The sequence below is a fragment of the Rhinolophus sinicus genome, chromosome 3 (genome assembly GCF_057876585.1).
Source record: "Rhinolophus sinicus isolate RSI-liver-muscle chromosome 3, RSI-T2T, whole genome shotgun sequence".
In the NCBI taxonomy this organism is placed as follows: domain Eukaryota; kingdom Metazoa; phylum Chordata; class Mammalia; order Chiroptera; family Rhinolophidae; genus Rhinolophus; species Rhinolophus sinicus.
The window spans coordinates 169,442,315-169,466,043 of record NC_142503.1 but is presented as its reverse complement, the minus strand read 5'-3'; the positions used below and the strand labels follow the sequence as shown (position 1 = coordinate 169,466,043).

Sequence of the window (23,729 nt, the reverse complement as noted above, 5' to 3'; positions counted from 1 at the left end):
TCTGATTTATAGGTCACTGGACATTGGCTAGGGTTCTTTTATTGCCAAGAATGAAATGCACATTTGGATAACTGCACTGAAGGAGTTTCATGTGAAATGATTGCCTGTCTACTGTGGTGAAGTATTTTGAAATAACAAGCATTCCTTGTAGTTAACATGGAGGAAAAAATCCAAGCCAAGAGATAGATTAACATCTCTACTGTAGCAATAGAGAAATGAACATAAGCAAATCAATGTAATTTCCTACCCAGGGTTCTAGAAGAGGATAAGACTGCAGGAGTCATATTCATACTAGCTGTGTCACAATATGTTTGTTCTATTTTTGAATAGCATTTTCAGTTTATGTTCTTTGTTAACAAATAGGTATTGAGTATCCACAACCTGCAAGACAAAATGTAAAGAGCTGTTGAGAGCACAAAGACTAAATACAGTTGTCTTTTGTCTTTATGTCAAGGACCTTATAGTCAAGTGTGAATATTATGTGAAATATGTATTTGTAAAAATAATTGAAAGTTAAGTTTGTTACTAATGTGGAAGAGGGGTGCCAAATATGAACAAAATATGGAACTTTCTCGCTTATTCTTTAGGAATCTGAGTCCCTTTTAGTATTAAGTAGATGTATCATTTGGTTTATGCTCTACCTTCTCCAATGAAAAATTCTTCTGCTACAATGCAGGCTGTTAGATATTTGAAACTCTTATTCTTAAGTTTTCTCCAATCTAAATTTTGCCAGTCTTGTAATCTCTCTGCATACCGCAAGATTACTGAAACCCCTATCCGTTGTTGTTTCAGTCCTCAGGACAGATCTTATTTGTCACTGTCCTCCTCAAAGCATGTTGTTTACACAGAATCTCTTCTGATGTTTATAATATTCCTGTGGAAAAAAGAGCAGTTATTTTCCCTTCAAACCACACAAGCAAACTCAGGCCCGGAAAGATTATGTCAAATCAGCAACTGATATATTTGTAACTCAAGGTCTCAAGGAGCGATAATTAAGTCACCAGTAGAAAATAAATTTCAGTTTTTCAAAATGAGTTCAGCACTAAACTCTGTTGACTCTTTCTCTTTCATACATCTGAGCATGTACACATCACACATACACACATACCCACATACATCACACACACACACACACACACACACACACACACACACACACACACACACCCTGGTTATAAGAGCTGAGTGCACATACCAGCATGGCTACTTCTGATAGGAAGAGAAGCTAGAGACAGGAAACACGTGTAGATTTTTTAAGGGGATCTGGAAACGGCGCATCTGCCTCTGCAGGGCTGGTGCCTGAGTTATAGCAGATGGCTTCTTCCCTTTATAACCTGTTCCCTATTATAACCTGTGTCAGTTTAAAAAAAAATAATTTCAGCCTTTCTGCAATTGATAGATGGTCTCAATAACTTGAAAAAATGTGGGGACAGGTGTATTCTCAGTCAGTGCCACTTTATTTTCAGAAAAATGTACTCATCAAAAAGGGAAACTGAGAACATATCCTCCAATGATTCATGAGAATAGCTACCATTTTGAGAGCCTATTTTATAGCTATACACTTCAACATATTTTACATATAATAACTAATCTGTTAACTGTCAACAACCCCCAGACAAGGTAGTATAATTTCTGTTTCATTGATGAGGAAGTTGAAGTTCTGAGAACGGGAAAGCTAGTTGCTGAATAAATTATAGGCCGGGACCTGGATTTGAATCCATCTCTGTCTGATTCTAAAACTCATATTCTTTAGACTATACCTGTTCCTTTGGCTTGTCAAAGTAGCTGACATTTTTTTCCCCGCAACACTATCCCACAGGCACACTCAACAACTTACAGAGTTTCTCATTTAATCAATCACTTTAACTTCATTCCCAAATAAGCTATTAATTAAAAAAAATTTTGGTCTTATTGCTATTACTATAAGCAATCTTGCAATGAACATTTGTTGTGAATCGTATAACTTAGTATGTTACTGATATCTCACAGCCATCATAACCATTTGGCACTCAGATTTTCAACCATTATAGATTCCAGCTCTGGCCACATGAGCAGATAGGGTGGCTAAGTGGAGAGGGGTGTCTAGTGCTTTAGCTGCTTGCTTCCAAGGAAAAATAAGATTTTTGTTATGCAAATATAACTCCCACTAACCATCCTTAAGCCCCTCTGTATAAAATAATACTGTAACTGGTAATTTCATGCAACAACTAGAGCAGGGGTTGGGAAACTCTTCTGTTAAGACCCAGAAAGTAGATATTTTAGGATTTGAGAATCATATAGTCTCTGTCTCAACTGCTCAGCTTTGCCGCTGTAGTATGAAAGCAGCTGTCTTAGCTCAAGGTGCCTTTACAAAACACCGCGGACTGACTTGGGTGGCTTAAGTAACAGGAATTTATTTCTCACAGTTCTGGAGCCTGAGAAGTCCAAGATCAAAGTGCTGGCTGATTCGGTTCTCCAATAAGGGCTCTTCTCTTTCTGGCTTGCAGATGTCTGCCTGCCTTCTTCATGTGTTCTTGTGGCAAGGAGAGAAAGGGAGAGAGCAAGGGAGGGAAAGAAAGCAATCTCTCTGGTATGTCTTCTTATGAGGGCACTAATCTCATGAGGACTCTACCCTCATGATCTCATCTAAACCTATTTACCTTCTCAAAACCCTTTCTTCAAATATCATCCCACTGTGGGTTAGGGATTCAACATATGGATTTATTTTTTGGGGATTGGGGGGGGAAATTCATTCCCTAGCAACAGCCAAAGATAGTATGTAAATAAATGTGCATAGCTGTGCTTCAGTAAAACGTTATTTACAAAAACAGGCACCTTCCCATTGGCCTTAGTGTGTAAACTGCCGAAAATAGAGGACTGGAAGTTAGATGGGGATGATAATGCAAATAAAATTCTCTACCTTTATTAGAAAACAAATCTCTACTACTTTCACCCAGCCAAAGTGTTATAACTAAGTGGAAAATACCATATGTAAGAGGTGGCTGCACAAACACCAAAAACCAAACAAAACAATAAAAAGAGGTGGCTAGAGGAGCAAGGTAGATAGCACACATGAGTGAGACAAGGCTTATGTAGCTGTGAAGACTGGAGAGATTACGGGTGTAAAAGGGGCAGCTGATACTTGGTCTGTTGCACGTTATCTTCCTGGAATATCAACCCGGTATTGCTTGGTCTGCATATCCCCCCCTCCCTGCCCCGAGAATCCAGAAGTATGAATTTTTATGTGAAATCACATTGGTTTAGTAACTCATTTGCTTGATTTTTAAAAAGATGGTCAAACAAAACAAGTCTGCTTGCTCTTGGTCCAACAGTTTGTTAACTGAATGAAACGATTTAATGAACCCCTGATCTCATGATACTAGAACCCTGAAGTTTTTACCTGGGAGCTGTAAATTTGGATGAAAAAAATTATTACATCTTTTTTTCTTCTAATTTCTAAGTGAAATTTAGCTTTTCCTTCCATTATGAAGGTTGGTTACAAACTACGGTATTATTAGTAACAAAAGAAATCAATAGGTATTTTCCTACGACATTGTATTTATTGAAGATATCGTGGAACATTGTTTACACTCATCACTACCTAGTAATTATGGTAGTTATTAGACCTGCTGCTAGGTGATGTTATTACATTAACAACAATGCACATAGATAACTTACCTTGTGAATTAATTTTTTAAAATTTTGATAACTAGATTTCAATATAATGTGTTTCCTTTGCAGTAGTATGTATATTGTTTTGTTCATTTAAAATAACTCTTCTGAAATGAGGCCTATTCCACAAGCTTTATTAAGATTCCTTGTATGACTGCTGGAGACTAAGATTCTTTGTATGAAAATCAGAAACTGAACTAAGTTGATGAAAAGACCTGGTTGGTGTATTTTTTTTTCAATAATAAGTACACAGTTTCATAGTTTCAGATCAGTTTAAACATATTCAAAAAAGTCTTGGGAGAGCAAGAGAGGAAGGTTGACTCTTGCTGACTTTGTTTGTGTATGTACTTACTTAGCCAATTTAAGGCACCATTTCCTAAAATGACAAACTGGTGTCTATTAACTCAAGGACCAGTTCTCAGGTATGGGTCTGTGAAGGCAAGAAGCACACCAGCACAGGTGATAATCTAAATTTGAAAGGATTCTAATCAGACTTTAAATGTAATTGTTAATTTCTGGTCATTCTGCTTAGTTATTATACAATAATGTTTACCATTTGTGTAAAGAGTCAACACAACAAGCCTGACTGCTGTATTTTGAAAGACCTGCTTATCAAGTGGGTCCTTGGCTGGCCTCTGGGAACTTGAATTTCAAGAGGGTTTCCCACCACTCTAATGGATAAGTGTGGCTCAGTGTGGCTACACTATTTTTTCAAACAAGGTGGTTTATGCTAAACATTTACTTTCCTTCCAGAAGTCTGGAATTTTGGTATGTGCCAGGCACAGGATACCTATGTGACCAACCACCAATAAAAATACGAGGCACTGAATCCCTAGTGACCATCCCTGGTGGCAGCATTTTACAAGTGTTGTCACAACTTGGGGCTGGAGGAACTAGGGAAAGGACCTTTGGAGACTTGTACCTTTAACTTCCCCTGGACTTTGCCCATGTAGCCTTTCCCTTTCTAAGTTTGCTTTGTATCTTCATGCTGTAGTACTGTAGGTCAAAGCCGTGACCACATGGTAACATCCTGTGAGCCTCCTAGCGAATCATCCAACCTGGGGGTGGTCTTAAGGACGACCAATGTACCATTTATAAAGGTTGATAGGAAATATATTCACTGAGGTCCTCAAATCTGCAGATATCTTGGTAATTTAACTGTAACCCTTTTTTCCATAATGTCTGCAGAAACCTACAGACATTATGTTTTATGAGAATAAAAGAATGAAGTATTTTAAACTTGATGGGTATATTTGTCCAAGAGGCTATCCAGAGAATCCCATTTCCTTGAAAGCTACAATAAATGCAACATTAGCACTTATAACAACATTACGTATGGCTGGGATTTTTAATTATTTCTGAATATTTCCTTTACTTTAAAAATAGCAAGAACATATTTTCCTCCAGATTGACTGCTTAAATAGTGTGAGTGAGGAGTTTTATTTGTTATTTTCTGTCCTTCTTCTGATGAGACATTTCGATAGAGTGTGGCACAGAAAGTATTATCTGGCTCAGTATACTGGGGCTACCTGAAATATGTATACACATGACTTGTATTCATCTTTTGTTATCAGTATATATTGACTATTACCATTTTAATACAGTTTTGTTTTCATTCTTAAAATGTGTATATATTTTTTTGGCATCCTCTGTATATTCAACATGTATCCATCATGCGCATACTACGTTAGCTATGGCGGAATGGAGGTAAGAGGCCAAGCCCCTGCTCTCCAGCAGCCTGTGGTCCAGGGAGAGTCAGATGATTAAAGCATAATGGAATCAGATATGTGCTATGAAAGGGCTACCCTCAGGGCACAGAGCGGGCATAGAGGAGATAAATCTAATTCATCCCAGGGGAGAAGACAGGGAGATATTCCAAGAGGTGATGATGACACAGGAGTTAGAATTTCATTTCAAACAGAGAAATATTCTAGAGCAAGGAAACATCTTGTAGCTTGTCTAGTCCAGCTTATTTTCTTTAAAGATGAGAAAACTGAGACCCAGGGAGTAACATGATTTGCTTAAGTTCGTTTAGCTAATTAGTGGCAGAGGTGGGATTGGAATTCAAGTCTTTTGAATCACATGCTGGTTGTATTGCTACTGTTTAACCTGTAGAGGAGCCTTGTGTTGAATTTGATGAGTAAAATGCAATACTTGACTGTGATCATTTTTAATATGGAAGAAGGAAGGTGTGTGGCATAAGTTTGCATGTGATTCATAGATTGAGTCTAATGTTTTTCACACCATGATTTAGAATAAAACTAACAATGGAGCCAAAACACTAAGCTATATGTTGTGTTCAGAATCCTGAACAGGACTCTCAGTCTCAGCATGAGCCAATGTATGTGGTGTGGCCACAGCAGTATTACATTGCAGTATTGTCAAGCAGTGTTACTGAATATGGTAAAATTTTGCCTTACTGATAGTACTGTGTTCTGATACACTCTGCTATTTTCCAATGCTTTTAAAATCTATACTGCTTCACCACTTAGTATAAGCATACTCATATATAAAAACAAAATTTCTCATATTAAACAAAACTTTTTTTCATCTTTTTATTTTGTTATTTTTAAGAGGTTAGCACTGTTACATTAAAAGTTATGAAAAAAATATTGACAAATTTACCACCAAATGTGGCAATTTTGAGTACTAAAGATGCTAGTTGATAATAAAAGGGAAGAAAGAAAGAAAAGAATAACAGATATTTCCATACAGCATTAAGAAAATCTGAGACCTGGGTGACAACAGGAAACAGGCATAGAATGAACTGGTATTACGAACAATTCTTTGTTAGGAATGAGAACTAAGATTATGATATGGCCAATTTCAAAAGCTCAAATAAAAAGATTGATAACTGAAATTTGAATTATAAAAATTACTAAGATTGACCAATGTCAGTATGTGCTAAAATTGTGTAATAAACTGGACTTCCCTTTTAAAAACTAGATCCATTATATTAGTGAGTATAAACCTATCTTGTGGTTCCTGATTAAGAGTGGTCATGGCCAGAGAATTGTTGCATCTTTTCGTTCTATGGTTCTGTTGAATTTGTTGCTGGTGTAATTAAAATTTCTAAGCCAAATGGCTCCAGAGAAAATATTTCTAGTACAACAAAGAAAATGTTTCTAGTACATGACTATTGCCATGGAGTGGAGCCCATTGGACATTGATCAAAAGTGATGCCAAACTGACACTTGTCCTTTAGTTGTCATCTCAAAGAAATGCCTCCATTGTTGCCTCAGAGACCCGTACTTCTTCTGGTTTATACTTCTTTTTACTGAACATTTCTATGCTCCTTAGATCAAACGCAGGCTAATCTGGGATCCTTCAACAATATTCATTTAACCCTTGTATTAATCTCCTAGGACTGCCATAAAAAAATAGCACAGGCTGGGTGATTAAACAGAAATTTATTTTCTCACAGTCTGGAGGGTGGAAGTCCAAGATCAAGGTGCCGGCAGGGTTGATGTCTGGTGAGAATGCTCTCTTTGGGTTGCCGATGGTTGCCTTCCCACGTCGCTCACCTGGCCTTTCCTCTGTGCATGAGCATGGGTGTCTTCTTATAAGGACACCAATCCTATTGGATGAGTCCCTCCACCCTGATGACCTCATTTAACCTTAATTGCTTCTTTAGAGGCCCCATTTCCAAATACAGCCACAGTGGAATTTAGGGCTTCGGCATACAGATTTGGGGAGGGGGAAGGACAAAAACATTCAGCCAATAACAATTCCATTTATTTGTTTGCTTTTAAATTAAATGTGAAGAATAACTCTAAGAAATATTCTAAAATCAAAACAGTTGAAATGCGTCTGCATTATTGGGGATGTGTAGCAGCCTTAGCATTCAGTATTCATTTTTGGAACTTCTGGGCAACTCGTGAGTATCAATACAAGCAAAGCATTCTTGCACTCCTGCAGTGATTTAAGAAAATATTCCTGTTTAAACTTAAAAGAATTTTCCTCAAGAATGATGCACACAAATTGTAAATGGGAAAAGCAGACCATAGAGGTACTTGTAGAATCCTTCTTACCCCGTAAAGCCAGAATCCTTTCTTACAGATGGTACTGTTTTTAAGTAGAAAGCAGTTGAAGCCAGCTGGCAATTTTTTGGATAAGCACAGCACCAATCCTGTATTTTAATGTTTCAGTAGTAAGACATAGTGTCTTAGGCCCACTCTTGCATTAAAACAGGCTCCAAACTCAGTAACCGTTCTTATCATGGTGACACCAGAGGCACAGAATGTCTTTTTCCCACCTCTATAGCAATCACCTTTTGTGGATAGAAAACATTCTAGAATTGGCTATCAAACAGGCCTAGAGTACCTGTTTGGTGTACATGTATTGCAGACTGAATGTATTTCAGCAGTCAATCCTGGCATCTTCGAAGAAATGGTTTAGGAGTGTGATAATAGGCGCTCCAACTTCACTACTTTCTTTCCTTCCCCCTCCTGCCCACACTAATGTATCAGTTAAACCAAATATGGGAGCGCACTCATTCCACAAACCCATAATTCTTTGTATCCCATTAAAAAGACATCACTAAAACACTTCACACTTGGAACAAAAGATATCATGGTCTCCATAAAACTCTGAAGTATTTCATAATATCTATGCTTACTTCTCTCATAACACTGATTGTGGTACTATTTACGTTTTTGTTTGTTCAGCTAAACAGTAAGCTCTGTAAAGTAAGTAGTTTCTGTAATCCCTTTATTGCCAATAACCAGACTAGTGCTTGCTATATAATTGAATGAATACATCATTGAATGAATGAAACATGAATCAGACATACTGCTCAGCACAGTTTTTATCATCACTGACTAGAATAATCACTGTCCTCCAGAAAAAACAAATGATACCCTTGACAACTTTGGCAAAGAGCCTTATGAAATAGGATTATGAAAATGACCATTACTTATTAGTGTTAAATCACAATTAGAGTGAACTTCCAGCTGCAGTTCCTAACCTGCAGACTGTGCCACAAGGCAGCAGCTTATCAAGTGCTTTCTGAATAGTACAGCAATTTTGACATCACCGTTGAGTGAATTAAGATCCCGGATGCCAGGGGCTGTGATTACCAAAATAGTACCTTATTCTCATTCTAAAGGATTTTTGAAGAGCAAACTTTTTTTCTTGCAGTTTCCTTGGAAGAATCTGCACACCACACTTGAATCTGAGCAGAGAGTAGTTACAACTCTCATTACCTCAATTGTTTCCCAGGATAGCAAATTCACTGTGAACTACTGGCCCTGCAGGCAATAGCTCTGCTTACGTGTTATGGTTTGTAGATGAGTCAAACCTCCACACTCAGCTACTTCCAAACTGATTTAGCTTACTGCCCGGCAGTTTACATAACACAGGCATTCTCTCATTTGAGCTTCAAATCAACACTGTAGGGAGTGAACTAAGAGAGATGAGGTGACTTACTCAAGGCCCCACTGCTAGCTGATAGCTGCTCTGAGGTTCCGACCTCGGTTTCCCGACTCTGAGCTGGCTCTCTTTCCACTGATGGTGGTAGAAAGAGGCTGACTTTCAGCAATTCCAGGAGTTTGCCGTGTGCATTTAGATGAAGCAGACACCTAATTATGCAGTCTTTTGCACCCTTAAGCTGCTTCTATTTAAATCTCTCTGTTGGTCTGCTTCCAGACAGAAGAGCAACTTTTCCACATTTAGTTACAAGGACATAGGTTCAGAGATTTCTCACTCTTCAATAATGCCTCCAAAGCAGTTATTTAAGGACAGCATTTCCCGTTTCAGAGTGGGGAGTGGATTGAATAATTTACCAATATACTGGACAGTAAATTATACTGCCTATTGTTTGTGGGCTCCTCTTTTCAAAACTAGAGTTTATTCTGATTGCAAGAAAATAACTATTTTTGTAGTAAACAAAAAGGAAATGAATAAGCTTTTAGTAAACAGAAGAGTATTTATCTAACATAAGAAGGTAGACGTTTTATAAGGTATTTTTCCTGGGAATCTTCAAAGTATCCAACAATCCACTTTCAAGTGAAATGCTTTAGATTTGTTTTTATTTTAGGGCTGAACCCTGCCTTACAGTTGTGTCGTTCTAGGGGCATCATAGCTGGATGCCAGACTGTTGATTTCCAATGCATCTACCATTTCTTCCTTCTCAACAATTACTGTTCGACAAAGGGCCACTGAAAACATGGTACTACATCACACCAGCTTCATTTAAAGGAAATACTCCCTTTGATTTAAAAAACAAGGATTTCTATTAAGACTGAAATGTATATAGTATTTTGTTCCCTAATGCCTTTTGGTGTTGATTTGAATTTGGAATGCATGTAACTTTTTAACATACTAACTTCTTATGTCTCTTTTTACTTCTCTCTTCTGGAAGAAGAAGTCAGTGGATATTATCTGTGGTTTAAAAAAATTACATATATATATATATATATATATATATATATATATATATATATATATATATGATTTGTTTATGGACCTGTATTTTACTATATATTTTAGGCAAAATTCTTTTGTGAGGGTTCCTCCCTCCCCAACACCCAAGACATCTAAATTTGATCATCTAGTTTGTCATTGTAGGGAATTCTTCCCTTCACTTTTGAGCTGAATCCACTGACTCAGCTTTTTCTGTCCTCTGCGGTACCTGAGAAAATCTACAGCTCAACAGACATGTATTTAGAAGGCTTCCATGCTGCTTCTGAGGAGTAGCTTTGTAACACTTTACAATTGGGACATATTTTGAGAAACATTTGGTTATTCAAAGGAAGGGTTTCAAGATGTTTACACTGACTCTGGGTGGTGAATACACGATACAATATATAGATGATTTGTTATACAAATATACACTTGAAATCTATATAATTTCACTAACTAATGTCACCCCAATACATTTAATAAAAATTTTAAAAAAGACGTTTACACTAAATTCAGTATTACTGTGAATTCAGAGCATTGCCAAAAAGTGAAATAAATGTTTTAGTAAACATATCAATTTATATAGATTGAAGGCATTTTAAAGCATTATGTACATTTTGCAAGTAAGAAAATAGAGACTGTTCTGTGGTTAGATTGAATTTTTAATAATTGACTATTATGACCAAAATTGCATCTGCCTTCCTGGAATGTTCCCCCTTCCCTTCCCACCCCCCCACCCCCAGCTAGGAGGTACATTTCATAGATTTGGACATTCCAATCAAGTGATCTTTCCCCAAAGGAATCAAATCAAGTCAATCTACTAAATAGCCGGAGACACTCAGATGACCCAGCGAGACTACAGTAATTTCTCCCAGAGAAAGTCATTCATTTTCTGCCTCTTCTTTCTGAATCAGGTTACACCTGATTCACCCAACATGTTTAGAAGTTGGCATTTGATTTCACTGGGGTTTGTTCTGTGTCCACAGTTTTATCCTCTAGAGAGTGATGTCATCTGTAAAAGTTCAGCAGAGGTGCTATCCTTTAGGAAACTAACAATCAGAATGGAAATTGCAGAGTAAAAACTCTTAACTGCTAATTCTGCACATAAGAAGCAGCCAATTTCCCTTAACGGCAGCACACAGATGTAATTCGGGGCATTGGGTCCTGTCCAGGAATTTGCTTCCCCCTTTTAACAGGTGCCTTAGCAACTGCTTTAGATTTGGTTGTGGACTGCATCATAATTACAGCATATTAAATGATAATATGTCACACAGGTCCTTTGAAAGTTAGTTTCCCGTGACAGAAGAATACATACCCCCTCTTGAGTGAGAAAATAGTGTTTCCTAATGCTTGGAAATTCAGAAACCCGGATGTAGAATGACCTACTTAGCCATTGTAGAATGTGTTATTACATGGGGAAGGGTCTGTTGTGCCAATGCAGTGAGCACGAGAGATCGGATCCAGCCTGCTGAATTTATGACTCCATAAGATGAGGCTGACTGCCTGCTTGTTAATAGTAACATTTTCGCTCTGGGCAGTCAGTCACCAGGTGGCTGGTTACCCAAATCACACACCAGGAGGACTTTCTCTGTAGGCTGTTGGGAGAAGGAGGGAGGTAGGGAGCAAAGAAAGTGCCTGACAGGGTTTCATCCCTTTATTCTAACACAGCTGCTGCTGACTTCTGCAAAGTGTTTGCAAGGAAGGTCCTAATATGGGTATTTGCTCTCCTGAGAAAAATATGAAAGTAGATTTAGCTCTGGTAGCTTTGCCAAGCTGAAAAATCTCTGTTGGATTCCTATGCCATTCTCCTTAGCACATTCATTAGACGGGTGTTTTTAATTGTGAAGCAGCAATTCTATGGAGCTTGGCCACATTAATGAAGCTCAAACAATGGAGAGGGAGAGAGAGAGAGAACTTTAAAAATCAATCAGGATAAGTCTGTCAGCAGAAAAGACTTGCAACAAATATAATTATATGAAAATGTATCTGATGCCTGGAGAGTAAACCAGTTTTACTCTACCAAACAGAATAAGAGACATGAATTTCCAGTTTTTGATCAAACTTTGTAAAATAAACATATCAGTCTCTTTCTGGATGCACAGGCACCTCTGTATTTTCCATGCTCTAAAATCCATATCCCAGAAATAAATTCAGAATGGATACCATAGAACTTCAAATTATCCAAGTATTTTCTCATTTTGTTCAAATCCTCTTTACGAAAACCTGGCCAATTTAGAAAACTGCTACTCTGTTTTAGGTGCTGTACAGTAGAAGTATTCAATACTCAGGTGTTTTCTGGTTTGTCAAAAATGCAGCTGATTAAGTTTGGTTAAAGATCAGAGTTGTATTTAATAGGTCACCAAAAATACAATCAAACAAATAAACTAATGAAAGTGACCAGTAATAAAGACAAAGTGGAACCATTCATACAGCAACAAAAGTGGTTTTTTAAATGGAAACAAGGGCAAAGGTATTCATTTACTGAGTTATAAAAAGACTTTTGTTCTAAAAGCTATTGAGATCCCATTTTTAAAATACAGGACAGAAGAATATCAAGATTGAGAGAGGGGAAGAGAAGTCGGAAAAGAATATGTTACGAGGGAAAAGATATGTGTCACTTGAATTGCTGTTACATAAAAGAAACCAGTCTCCTTCTCCCATGACCTCAGCTTCTCCTCAAGGATCAGCCTGGCCCCACCTTTTCCACTCGCCTCCCCATTTGCTCCAGCTCCACGTGATCTCTCCTTTCTCCACACTCCTTCTGGTCCCATCCACCAGAAGTGGGATTTATTGTATGTTGTTTGCGGGGTTATATGTATTGAATAGATGCCCTGTCCCCATACCCTGACTGTTAAGCTCTTAAAGATAGATAGAGACATGTTTGTTTTCCCATATATCCAACTGCTCTTTGCATTTCAGCACTCCAGAGACCTCTTCTGTTGATTGAGTGCTGAGTAGTGATGTTGCAGAGTTCATTAACTGAAAGTAATGTGTGCCTGTTCCCTTTCTGGTAGTAGATCCTAATACCCATGGGGGAATAAGCACTGAGGAAAGGAGCAGGAAAGAAGAAAAAGAGGTATCTGATTTATCCTTTTTTTTTTTTTTAATTCTGAAAATCACTGTAAGCATTTTGAATGGATTTTTAATAAGAATTTGCAAAGATTACATTTTTAAGAAATTAGAAAATTCTTTGGGAAATTAAAGATAAAAAGTTTAGACTTGCCATTGGATTACTATGAACAAATGCAATTTAATTGGTTAACACTTGCCCCAAAACAGTAAGGGGAAATGACAATATTTGGGATTTTCCAAGAGACATCTGCATTTTTTTCTTTTTCAACATTAAGCATTCAATTTAGATGACTCTTTAGTTGTAGTTTTGTTGAAGGGGGAAAAAAGGAAATGTGTCCCAAATGCACGGCTCCTTCTCTCTTACCAACTCTAGGCAGGAGAAGTGGACCCTAGCATCCACCTAATTCAGAACTATAAAGAAATCCTGTTTATACCCACGGTCAAGGAACACCTATACTCTTTCCTATGGAAGGTTCCAAGATCTGTCTTCGTAAGGACTAGAAATCCAGCTCTGTATGATCTTGGATACATGAATTTACTCACTATGCCTCAGTTTATACATCTGTAAAATGAGATTATTAGTAGTCAATAAATATGGGAGTGCCTCTTACATGCCAAGTACTTTTTAAAAAACAGAATACCTAGGAGTGAATAAAACAGGTTTGTTCCCTGTCCTCATGGGCTTTGGGGTCTAATACCCACCTCATGGAGTTATTGTGAGTATTAAGTGCATAGGACTACCCCATGTGAGGTTTTCATGAATGTTAGGTGACAAAGATGGGTTTCATAAGTTGCATTGCAGGATTGGTACTCAAGACCCTCCCCCCAAATTCTAATGGGAAGAAAAAGTCAGACTGTAGTCTCAGTATCACTGGAGTCAGTCACTCGTGATAATAAAGGGAAATGTTCACAGGACACTTAGGGCAGACCTCTTTTGCAATTAGTACCCTCACCCTCTTATAAGCCAAATGTAATATGTAGTGGCAGGAATTCAGTATGCAGTGATGGAATGTGCTGAGAACTGTGGAAATAAACACTTCTACGCTTATGCAGAATAATGTTGAGTTTCCCCAAGGAAATGCCTACTTTCTTCTGTTAACAAAAAGCAATATCTACCTCCATCTCTTTCCAAACTCCACACATTCAGCATAACCTTTTGGGGTAAAATCTCATCTATGGGCCCTAACACTTGATAAAATGATTTGCTAGTTATACCCATTAAGAGAACAGGCAAAGGTTGTGATGTCAAGTCCAGTTCTTGGCACTTTTAGCTCATGGATTGCCACTTCTCTAACTAATCTAGGTTAACCAACAAGCTTCCACGCTCAGTTTTGCTGTGTGCGCTAAGATTAGCTTTAGCCAATTTAACTTGACCTAAAACTTGCACTTTAACTATAGGTTCTACGTGCATCCTAAATTATATCTATTAAGGTTGGCTCTCTGAGCACTCTGCTATCTCTTAGACTACTATCCTCTTATCCATGCCCCTGTGTCTATGGAAACAGAGTTATTAGGTAAATGTGTTCCTCTTAATGTGAGACACTCAGGGGAAGCATTGGAAAAAATGGAAAAGAGCTTTTCCAATCTGTGCTTAGTATTAACCTAGTAGTTTTATAAAACAAGCTCAGTACACTCTTTTATTTAGAACCTCAAGCTAAATTTAAATTGCACTTTTCGAAGTAAAAGACAACTACATTTTGCTTCCATAAAATTTTCATCTCCCCTGCCCTTAACATACGGCATCTTTGAAGGAGTTAATTTTTTTGAAAATGCTATTTGCATGCATTCATCTGCTTGTGGAAGAATGTAATAAAGAGAGGCCACTGGTATAGGAAGAAAGAAATATTGCTTCGACAAGCTCATTCCACTAGTCAAATTTGTCAAAGAAAAGGTGAACTAATATCTTTCCTTTTTATAATATTCCCTGTAAGAAAAAAAAAAATCACTCATTTTACATGTTTGACATTTCATAGTAAAGGTAAAATTCATTTTTAATGAAAAAAATTCCACAGGGTTATTAATTAAAAGAAACACAGGAAGAGAGAACTGTCATTTAAAAAGAGCAGCTCATGAATTAGAGAAAGTCTCCAGTCAAAAATACAGCTCAGTGAAGTTCTCTGAGGGTTTGTCACTGGCCAGACAGTGGAAATGACCCTCACCCTGCATCCTGGATGCAGACAACCGGTGTCACCTGAGCCTGAGATGCTTTTGCATTAAAGCTTTGGTAAACTTAGAAAAGTAGCTCCTTGAGCTTAGTGCTTGACTTCTTTATTTATTTATTTGTCCATTGTTTTCACCAAATTGTAAACTACTTGAGGGCAAAGAGTGTGAATAATGTAATCATAGCACCTAGAGTAGTATTTTGTACTGTAATGTTCGAAAAATGTTGGCAAGTGAGTGAATCAACACTTGAGTGTCTCCTATTTGCAAGAGGACCAAATATAGTTTTTATTACATGGATTTATAATCCCCTAAATAAATAATATCTCTAAGAAAAGATTAAAATAGCTAGATTGTTTTACTTGTTGAAGAGAACCTAATGCTATAAAAATCTACAGAACCAGGTCATGAGAAAATGGTCATGTAAAATTTCCCTTTGATGAGTTCATACTTTGCTCCTACCTCCTAGAATGCTTAGTCTTGCCTCTGTTCCACTCCCTATACTTTATTCTCCACTTAGCTTTTTAGTGCTTAGAAATGCCCACTCTTCTGTTGCCTCTGACATCTATGTTGTGGGGCATGGTAGAGGTTTGAGGGATCCAAGATCCCATATATGGAACCAATTGAGAAATCAAAATATGACTATCATTACTGATAAAGATGATTGGAAGATATGGCACTGGGTTTTATCAAGTGAACTTTCTAGTACTTCAAGCCTCAATCAGGCAGATTTACCATCCAGGCACTGGTCTGGCTGGGTAACCACAGCTCTCCCCCAGAGCCTGTTCAGATAAACTCATTCCTCAGTAGATAGGTCCAAACGCTTCATCTCTGAAGGAAGGGCAGCTTCTAAAGGGGAGAGAAAGTGGCTAGGCTCATTTTCTTCTTCTAACCTCACCAACCAGAGGTCACTCCTTTTCTGGGGAGAAGACAGTGAAAGACAGAGGAAAATGTTAGGAGTATTAGCCTAGTAGAAGTCCCTCCATTTAAATACATAATGAGGGGAGAGTAAGTATCTCCCCTAATGAGTGCAAATGGAATCACAGTACTTATGAATGATTTATAACATGTAGGTATAGTATCAAATGCATAAAATATGTAACATTTATAACATTATATACATTTATAACATGGATAACATTTATAAAATACTTTTGTATATATAAATATAACACACACATATATATGTATATAACACGTATTTTAAGGTAAAATAGATATGTGACATATCACATACTATATTCACACTTTAAAAGATTGCCCAATATCTATCAGTGGAGTTCCAAGCAAAATGACCTGGAGGATAGTAGGTAACCTGAAGGAGATGCCATGGGGCCATGAACATTTTGGGGGACCATAGGGAAAAAGTGAGGATCATTGGCCAAGTACATGAGAACCACTTAGATGCTTTTTCAAGTTGCAGATTCCTGGGCCCCACTTAACATATTGAACCATTTATACCAGGTATTAAGGGGTATGGGTTCACTCCAAGTTAATTCCCATCCACAGTATGGTTGGAAAGCCATTGCCAAAGCAGCAACTGCCTGACCTCAAGGTGGTGCAGAAGATTCTGACCAGCTTTTGTGACCCCCTGCTCCCCACTGAAAGGAGACACAGAGATTGGCTAAGCTACAAGCTGAGTTATTTAGATTATGAATGAAGACTCTCCAACCATAAGGGTGATCAGGGAAATGGCTGCTCTGTGTGTGGGAATTGTGAGTAGTTCCCAGTGTGCAGCATTCCCTACCCAGAGGTTCCTGGCACTTACACCCTTACTAGGACATACGGTCCATGTGGGCAGCAGAGCACTTACTGTTATCTAGTCAGTCTGGGTTCTCGTGGGCCTCCGTGATGAATACTCCAGCACCTCATCAATTCTCAACCTCCATCCCGCCTTTACCCTGGAAGTCTCTCTGGCCTCTTGCCTCTAACCAAAATCTCTCTTCCCCAGATTGTTTAAGTAAAAATTAACAAAATACATGAGTATGATTTGTTCTCTGAAAGTTTTAAACCCTATGTCGTATGGGTATTAAATTTATACTTGTTATAGAGAGTAGATGAACTTGGTGCTTTTGAACATTTCATACAATGGTAGATATTCTGAGAAAATACTGCTTTTGATGGAAAGTCAAACTCAACATTGATTTTAAAGTTGCTTATTCTAGATGATAACCTCTTATAGTATGAGGACGGCACGTTATTCTTGAGAAGTAACGTTGCTGCTGTTCTGTCTGGGACAACACAAGTCTTAAGATGGGGAAACGAATGACTTTTTGAGATTTTCCACCTCATGGCTTGTGAACTACATAGAAACACGGAATAACCAGCCACTGCATTGATTTGCCACACAAGATAACTTTATTTTTTTTAATTAAAGTTTATTGGGGTGACAGTTGTTAGTAAAGTTACATAGATTTTAGGTGTACAATTCTGTAATACATCATCTGTATATCACATTGTGTGTTCACCACCCAGAGTCAGTTCTCCTTCCATCACCATATATTTGATCCCTTTTACCCTCATCTACCACCCCCTTTCCCCCTTACCCTCTGGTAACCACTAAACTATTGTCTGTGTCTATGAGTTTTTGTTTCTTCATTTGTTTGTCTTGTTCCTTTGTTGTTTTCAGTTTTATATCCCACATATCAGTGAAATCATATGGGACTCGACTTTTTCTGTCTGACTTATTTCACTTAGCATAATAATCTCAAGATCCATCTATGTTGTCACAAATGGCACTATTTCATCTTTTCTTATGGCAGAGTAGTATTCCATTGTGTGACACAGCCTAAGTGTCCTTCGATAGATAATTGGATAAACAAGATAACTTTTGTGTATTAAAAGCCTGAAGATTTGACCTTCATTCTTGTTGGCATCTTGTGTAATATCAGTATCCTACAGGCAGGCAAGTGGTAAAGAACTTCCTCCACTAGACTTCAGGTGAAGACAGAAACTATTTTGCAGAAATCTGCTGATGTTTCCTTAGAAGAGCATAACCTTTACAATCTCCATTGTTACTTCAATTTCCTTCCTTCTCCCTTCATTAGTCTTTCAGCCCAACAGTCCTTTGAATTAGAAGATATTCTGAAAGCTATGATTTTTACTTGTGTTTTTTTCCCAAAGATTCTAATTCTCTAGCCCTTAGTAATAGGCATATGGTGTGGAAAGAAAGTCCCTGCTGTTTTAGCCATTTGAGATCAGAGGAGGTTTTCTCCGAGGCCATCGAATGATTAGTTTGATGAGTGATCAATCAGGGTTTCTAACTATAGTGTGAAGTTTGGTGCCAGTTGCTAACGGACTCAGTTTTCAACTTGTTATTTTAGAATATATAAAATCATGTTTCCCAAAGACATAGTCAAGATATGAAAGCTCTTTTTGTCAGTGTTTAATATCCCAGATCATAAGTTCTCAATTTTTTTTTCTTGATTTGATGTCAGGAAGTCCATTTGCCAGTATGCTGAGACTATTTGTGATAATACGGAAAAAATTATTGACAAGGAATTAGAAAATCTATATTTTAACCACAGTAACATTTATCTCTTGTTTTGAGTGACCACATTAACCTCTTATGCCTCAATTTGAACATCTTTAAAATTGGAATAATTATAGCATCTGACACTTTCATAGTGCTTACAGTTTAGAAATCTATTTAAAATACAATATCTTATGTGTCCTTCAGGGAACATATAATTGTCTCTATTTTATAAATGAAAAAACAAAACAAAACAAGTCCTACATAAGCAAAGTAACCTGCCAAGGTACCTCAATATTAAGTGGCAAAGTATAATTCTGGAACCAAAATGCAAGTCTTTAGAAAGTTTACTAATTTTTCCCCTTATATAAATATGTCCTCCAGAGCTCAATGAATTATTGGGAGAAATAAGTGAGGTCATAGCAAAAGGATTTTTAAATAATCAATAGTTATATAAATGTAAGTTAATATTTAACGAAGCAGGATTGTCTTTACTAATGAAACCCTTCAATAATCTTACTTTTCTTTTTAGTTTCCTGGGGTTAGAAGAGTCCAAAGCTGATACAGGAAACAGAAATTCATATAGAAAGAAACCTTTGGATGGCAGTTCAAAAACTCAACTTGATTCTTTATTCCTTGTGTTAACTAGCAGTTCCACGCCAGGCTGAGGCTGTTTCTTGACTCTGGTATTGTAAAGACTGCACTGGCAGCTCCTAACTGCATATGGGTACTCTGCAACCAGCTTTCTCTTCTTTGCTAAGAGAGTTTTCCTTTCACACCCGTGTCATTTGGCAAATTTCTAGAGTCATGTTCAGGAGAAACATTAGCCATTGTTAAAATGAATAAATGCCTGTTATGGGCTCATTCAAAGCCACATAGACTTGTCCATGTGAGGAAACGATTTCATTGCAGATTGAGCTCTGCCATTCAAAACATCTGCCCTTGTGACTGTTGATTTGGGCCTCATATTTGAACCACTGTTTGCTGTGGCTACAGTGTCCTACTACATATGTCCTATTTTTCCTGTGTAGCAGTCACAGGGTTTTTCATTGCCTCTTAGTTCCTCTGGAGGATGGCTCTTTAGCTCTTTGTGGTGCTCCCCAATATGTGAATCTCATGTATAACACATAGTGTGTATACATTTCAAATATACCCTTCAAATTTGGTGAAAATTAGTCTAACTATAGTAGTAGACAAACAGATATCTTAATTTTATTTATGTAGATTTAGAAAAATAAAACTGTCAGCAGGTTTGGAAGTTGTAAGTTCACTTTAGGTTGTGTGGTGCTTGGGCTACCATTGTGGCTTTATATTAGAACACAGAGCTTCCTATCTTTAGTCTTTTAAAGACAAAGGGATGCCATAGATCGAAAGTTTGTGTCCCCTCAATTTGTATGTTTATGTGTTAGCTCCCAAAGTGATAACATTAGGAGAGGAAGCCTTTGGAAGGTAACTCAGTGGTAACAGCAGAGAGTTCCTCCCCACCTTCTGCCATGTGAGGGCACAGAGAGAAGGTGCTGTCAATGAACCAGACACCTAATCTGCCAGCACCTTGATCTTGGACCCTTCAGCTTCCAGAACCGTGAGAAATAAATTTCTGTTGTTTATAAGCCACTATTTTTATTATAGTAGCCAAAACCGACTAAGACAGAGATCCATGTCCAATCAACAAATATGTATTGACAACTACTATGGGACAAAAAGTTGCAGTGGAATAAAAGATAACAGTGAAGTGAAAACCCTGCTTTTGAACATCAGTTTCATTCTGGAAACTACATTGCTCAGATGGGGGGTGGAGTTGAGTGGAACACATCTAAAAGATTTCTCTGTGGATATAGGCAACATAGTGAACGTGGCTGTTAAAGGACCATCCTAACCTCAGCAGTAAGGCCCAGCTGGAGGTTTGCACAGAAAGATGGCTATAGGTTTTTGTTTGTTTGTTTGTTTTGTTTTTTAATTTATTGGGGTGACAATTGTTAGTAAAGTTACATAGATTTCAGGTGTACAATTCTGCATTACATCATCTATAAATCCCATTGTGTGTTCACCACCCAGAGTCAGTTCTCCTTCCATCACCATATATTTGATCCCCCTTGCCCTCATCTCCCACCCCCCACCCCCCTTACCCTCTGGTAACCACTAAACTATTGTCTATGTCTATGAGTTTTTGTTTCTCATTTGTTTGTCTTGTTCTTTTGTTGTTTTTGGTTTATATACCACATATCAGTGAAATCATATGGTTCTCTGCCTCCGATATGGAGCTAATATCCAAAATATACAAGGCATTCATGAAACTCAACAACAAAGAAACAAACAACCCAATTGAAAAATGGGCAGAGGACCTGAAGAGACATTTCTCCAAAGAGGACATACAAATGGCAAATAGACATATGAAAAAATGCTCAACATCACTAATCATCAGAGCAATGCAAATAAAAACCACAATGAGATATCACCTCAACCCAGTCAGAATGGCTATCATCAACAAGACAAATAGTAACAAGTATTGGAGAGGCTGTGGAGAAAAAGGAACCCTCATACACTGTTGGTGGGAATGCAGACTGGCTATAGGTTTTGATACAGATTTCTAACCTTGACCTAGGCAGATGCAGCAGGGCATCTTAGAGTGCTTTAAAGCAATGGTTTTCCACCCAGGCTGCACTTTAGAATCACTCTGGGAACATGGGAAAAAAGTATGATGCTGGGCCTCACTCCTAGAAATTCTAATTTAAATTGGTTTGGGACAAGGCATTTGTTTACATTAAATTTATTAGGTTGATAATGCTTAATAAAATTACATAGGTTTCGTGTGTACGGTTCTATAACACATCATCTATATATCACATTGTGTGCTCACCACCCAGAGTCAGTTCTCCTTCCATCACCATATATTTCACCCCCTTCACCCACTTTTACCATCTCTCCTCTCCTCTTACCCTCTGGTAACCACTAAACTGTTCTCTGTGTCTATGAGTTTTTGTTTCTTTCTTTGTTTGTCTTGTTCCTTTCAGTTTTATATCCCATGTATGAATGAAGTCATATGGTTCTCTACTTTTTCTGTCTGACTTATTTCGCTTAGCATGATAAATTCAAGATCCATCCACGTTGTTGCAAATGGCAGTATTTCACCTTTTCTTATAGCAGAATAGTAGTCCAGTGTGTATATACCACGTCTTCTTTATTCAGTTATCTATCAAAGGGCACTTTGGTTGTTTCCCTGTCTTGGCCACTGTAAATAAAACTGCAGTGAACATCGGAACACATATATCTTTACGGATAAATGTTTTCAGATTTTTTGGGTAGATACCCAGGAGAGGGATTGCTGGGTCATATGGTAATTCTATTCTTAATTTTTTGAGGAACCTGAACACTGCATACTGTAGCGGCTGAACCAATCTGCATTCTCACCAACAATGTATGAGGGTTCCTTTTCCTTCACAGCCTCTCCAACACTTGTTATTATTAGTCTTGTTGATGATAGCCATTTTAACTGGTGTGAGGTGATATCTTGCAGTTTTGATTTGCATTTCCCTAATAGCTAGTGAAGTTGAGCATTTTTTCTTATATCTGTTGGCCATTTGTATGTCTTCTTGGGAGAAGTTGCTGTTCATGTCCTCTGCCCATTTTTTTAAATTGGATTGTTTGTCTTTTTGTTATTGAGCTGTATGAGTTCCTTATATATTTTGAATATTTCCATGTTTCCCCGAAAATAAGACCCAGCTGGACCATCAGCTCTAATGCATCTTTTGGAGCAAAAATTAATGTAAGACCTAGTGTTATATTATATTATATTATACCTGGTACTATATTTTATATTATATTATACTAGGTTTTATATTATATTAAAATAAGACTGGGCCTTATATTAATTTTTGCTCCAAAAGACACATTAGAGCTGGTGGTCTGGCTAGGTCTTATTTTGACTTAAACACGGTAGCCCCTTATCGGAGGCATTGTCTGCACATATCTTCTCCCATTCAGTTGGTTGCCTCTTTGTTTTGTTGATGGTTTCTTTTGCTGTGCAGAAGCTTTTTAGTTTGATATAGTCCCATTCATTGATTTTAGCTTTTACCTCTCTTGCCTTTGAGGTCAAAGTCATAAATCCTCTTTGAACCCAAGGTCCATAAGTTTAGTACCTATTATTTCTTCTGTGCAGTTTATTGTTTCAGGTCTTATGATAGGTCTTTGATCCATTTTGAGTTAATTTTGGTACATGGTGACAGATGGCAGTCTAGTTTCATTCTTTTGCATGTGGCTTTCCAATTTTCCCAGCACCATTTATTGAAGAAGCTTTCTTTTCTCCACTGTATGTTTTAGGCTCCTTTGTCGAAAATTGTCTGTCCATATTTATGTGGGTTTATTTCTTGGTTTTCAATTCTATTCCATTGGACTGTGTGTCTGTTTTTCTGCCAGTACCATGCTGTTATTATTTTTTTTAATTGAAGTTTATTGGGGGTGACAATGGTTAGTAAAGTTACATAGGTTTCAAATGTACAATTCTGTAATACATTACCTGTGTACATTGTGTGTTCACCGCCTAGAGTCAGTTCTCCTTCCATCACCAAATATTTGATCCCGTTTACCCTCATCTATCACCCTCCATCTCCCTTACTCTCTGGTAATCACTAAACTGTTAATCTGTGTCTATGAGTTATTGTTGCTCTGTAGTACAAGCTGAAGTCAGGGAGTGTGATACCTCCAGCCTTATTCTTTTTTCTTAGGAGTGCTTTAGCTACTCAGGGTCTTTTGTGATTCCATACAAATCTGACGTTTTTTTTGTTCTATTTCTTTAAAAAATGCCATTGGGATTTTGATGGGGATTGCATTAAATCTGTATATTGCTTTGGGTAATATGGCCATTTTAACTATGTTGATTCTTCCAACGCATGAACATGGAATGTCTTTCCATTTCTTTGTGTCTTCTTCAATTTCTTTTAAAAATGTTTTATAGTTTTCAGTGTATAGGTCCTTC

General features: G+C 37.5%; 1 protein-coding gene across 1 annotated transcript in view; it reads left to right on the top strand.

The window, feature by feature from the left end:
• Positions 1–23,729, top strand: part of KCNH5 (potassium voltage-gated channel subfamily H member 5) — a 280,910-nt gene that overhangs the window by 205,992 nt on the left and 51,189 nt on the right. The gene's annotated exons all lie outside the window — the stretch shown is intronic.